This window comes from Neoarius graeffei, chromosome 2 (genome assembly GCF_027579695.1).
Source record: "Neoarius graeffei isolate fNeoGra1 chromosome 2, fNeoGra1.pri, whole genome shotgun sequence".
NCBI lineage: Eukaryota > Metazoa > Chordata > Actinopteri > Siluriformes > Ariidae > Neoarius > Neoarius graeffei.
This window is the reverse complement of record NC_083570.1, coordinates 42,280,259-42,283,895: the sequence shown is the minus strand read 5'-3', so window position 1 is coordinate 42,283,895 and position 3,637 is coordinate 42,280,259.

Genomic DNA, 3,637 nt, shown 5'->3' with positions numbered 1-3,637 from the left:
ATGTCTGAAGTCTTCTTCTGTCGGTTTTTATTGGCGGTTTACAAACGGTGTGTATTACCGCCATCTACTGGGCTGAGGTGTGAGCCAAGGGATATTAAATCACAGATGTCTCATCTTATTCTCATTCATTATCTCTAGCCGCTTTATCCTGTTCTACAGGGTCGCAGGCAAGCTGGAGCCTATCCCAGCTGACTACGGGCGAAAGGCGGGGTACACCCTGGACAAGTCGCCAGGTCATCACAGGGCTGACACATAGACACAGACAACCATTCACACTCACACCTACAGTCAATTTAGAGTCACCAGTTAGCCTAACCTGCATGTCTTTGGGGGAAACCGGAGCACCCAGAGGAAACCCACGCGGACACGGGGAGAACATGCAAACTCCGCACAGAAAGGCCCTCGCCGGCCACAGGGCTCGAACCCGGACCTTCTTGCTGTGAGGCGACAGCGCTAACCACTACACCACCGTGCCGCCAATCACAGATATGTTATTAAAAAAACCAACACCACTAAATTCTTCTTGCTAATTGTGTTTCCCTTAAATACTGTATTAGAGCTGTCATTTCTGGTTGTGTATTAGGCTGACTTAATAAATTATTCATAGTTGCAGGTTTCCTTATTGCCCTCCTCATCTTCTCTCTTTCAGTAGAATACTGTCTGCAGTGGGTGGTGGTGTAGTGGTTAGCGCTGTCGCCTCACAGCAAGAAGGTCCGGGTTCGAGCCCAGCGGCCGGCGAGGGCCTTTCTGTGCGGAGTTTGCATGTTCTCCCCGTGTCCGCGTGGGTTTCCTCCGGGTGCTCTGGTTTCCCCCACAGTCCAAAAACATGCAAGTTAGGTTAACTGGTGACTCTAAATTGACCGTAGGTGTGAATGTGAGTGTGAATGGTTGTCTGTGTCTATGTGTCAGCCCTGTGATGACCTGGCAACTTGTCCAGGGTGTATCCCGCCTTTTGCCCATCATCAGCTGGGCTGGGCTCCAGCTTGCCTGCGACCCTGTAGAACAGGATAAAGCGGCTAGAGATAATGAGATGAGATGAGACTGTCTGCAGTGTAAAAGAACATGCTCCACTTTTTCCATGTGCCCACAGGCCCCTATGGGATACAACCTACCATTTAGACTTGTGTGCCCAGTCCTCAGCCTAGTCATCCATACCTCCTCCTGCCGTTTCAGAAAGAAAAAGAAGAAAGAAAGCACAACTTTATTCATCACACACTTGTGAAATTTCCTCTCTTCATTTAACCCATCTGAAGTAGTGAACACATACATACATGAGCACACACACATACCTAGAGCAGTGGCCAGCCATGCTAACTGGGGAACAGTCAGGAGCCTCAGTCAAGGGCACCTCAGCCCAAGGCCATCCCATATTAATCTAACCGCATGTCTTTGGACTGTGGGGGAAACCGGAGAGACGATGCAAACTCCACACAGAAAGGCCCTTGCCGGCCGCTGGGTTCAAACCCAGAACCTTCTTGCTGTGAGGTGACCGTGATAACCACTACACCACTGTGCCGCCCACAGTTCACCACTCCTTCTTGTTATTACCTCCTTTTGTAAATTATACAGACGTCTTCCTTTCTCCTCTGTACTCCGTCTATCCTGACATATTCTATTGATGTTGTCTTTAATTATTACTTTAATTTCTGGTTTACTTAATGGAACCTTAAGTTCAAGCTCATTTGCCTTGGTGGCTTCTTTAGCCAGTCTGTCCACCCTTTCATTTCCCTCAACCCCCTTATGTGCTGGAACCCATGTGAACTGAATAAGTAGCTTTTGCTGATTTATATTAAATATGAGGTGATTTATTTAATCTAAGAGGTCTTGTCAGCATGTGGATTTTCAGCTTTGGATACTGGTTAAGGAAGACATTGAATCTGAACAGATAACTGCTTTACTAGGCTTCACCTCCTCCACCCACTGCAGGGCCAGTATGATAGCCATCATCTCTGCTGGGAAAATTGACAGATGATCTGATGTCCTTTTTTTGATATTAACATTGTAGCTGGGGATATGTACTGCTGCTCCTGTTTTACCAGTTTCGTCTTTTGAAGCATCCTTATATATCTGTGTTGTACCATCATACATTATTTCTAAACACTGCTGTACATTCTGATAAACGCCTCTAGATTTTACTATCTCCTTTGTTTCTATTTATGTTTTTTCTGTTTGATTATCATTTCATTTAAACAGGAGGTCTGGAGAACTCAGTCCCTCTGTTTCCGCATCACTGCGCATATCTGAAGTCTTCTTCTTCTTCTTCTACTACTACTTTTATTGGCAGATTGCAACTAATGTTTGGTGCATACTGCTACCTACTGTACAGGAAGGTGGAGAAGGACAACATCCATCCATCCATCCATTATCTGTAGCCGCTTATCCTGTTCTACAGGGTCGCAGGCAAGCTGGAGCCTATCCCAGCTGACTATGGGTGAGAGGTGGGGTACACCCTGGACAAGTTGCCAGGTCATCGCAGGGCTGACACAGAGACACCTACGGTCAATTTAGAGCTACCAATTAACCTAAACTGCATGTCTTCCCCCAAAGAGAGAACATGCAAATTCCACACAGAAAGACCTTCACCAGCCACTGGGCTCGAACCTTCTTGCTGTGAGGCAACAGTGCTAACCACTACACTGCCCGAGAAGGACAACAGAGTATGTTTAAAGCTATGCTGCCTTTCAGATTTTTCAAGTGTAGGTCATAAAAAGAATTTTCCCTGACACCCCATTATCTTTGTTTAGTGGACCAAAAGCTACTGAATTCAAATCACAGACTTCCAATTTTATTCCTTTTCTTAAATAGAACAATTACTAGAACGTGTCCCTAAATTCTCCGCTATTTTTTTCCTGCTTCATCATGATCCAATTCAAAATACTACGTCATGCATGACGTGGTGGGCTTTCCCCATTCACGCAAGGCATTGTGGGATACAAATTTGAAACATGAGAGGAAAACGGAGAATGTGAGTATGCAAATGAAACGTGAAAGTGAGAAGAAAAGGCATTATGTTGCAAAGGAAAGGAAACGCAGGACCAAACTAATAAATACCAGCGGTCAATGAGCACCTCGGCAGAGGTGGACAGTAACGAAGTACATTTACTTGAGTACTGTACTTAATGACACTTTTTGAGTATCTGTACTTTCCTTGAGTAGTTTTTTTAAACTTATGACTTTAACTTCACTACATTTGAAAGACAAATATCATACTTTTTACTCCACTACATTTCTGTCAAGGTCCTCGTTACTCATTATTATGAAGCAGCTTTGAAAGTGGATGTTTTTTCTTTTCTTTTCTAAAACGTGATTGGTTTTTTTGCAGGTGACACTGAGACAGCCTGTCAGTAATCACTAGGGTCACGTCATGTCCATGGACTGTATAAAATCAAGTTTAATGATTTCTCAGCAGCGTTATTTGAACATGATCAGTTGATGGCAGAATGGAAGGAGGCGGTTCTTCTGAAGATTGCACGCACTCGTGGCTTTACCTAGAATCCATGTTTCAGTTTTCTGAAAGGATTAAAGATGCGTTTTGTTCTAAATGTTTGCTTTGTTTGCCAAAAACGAACCACATCACAGCCTACAAAAACTCGCCATCTAACCTGCGGAAGCATATTGAGGGATATAAACGTTTTGT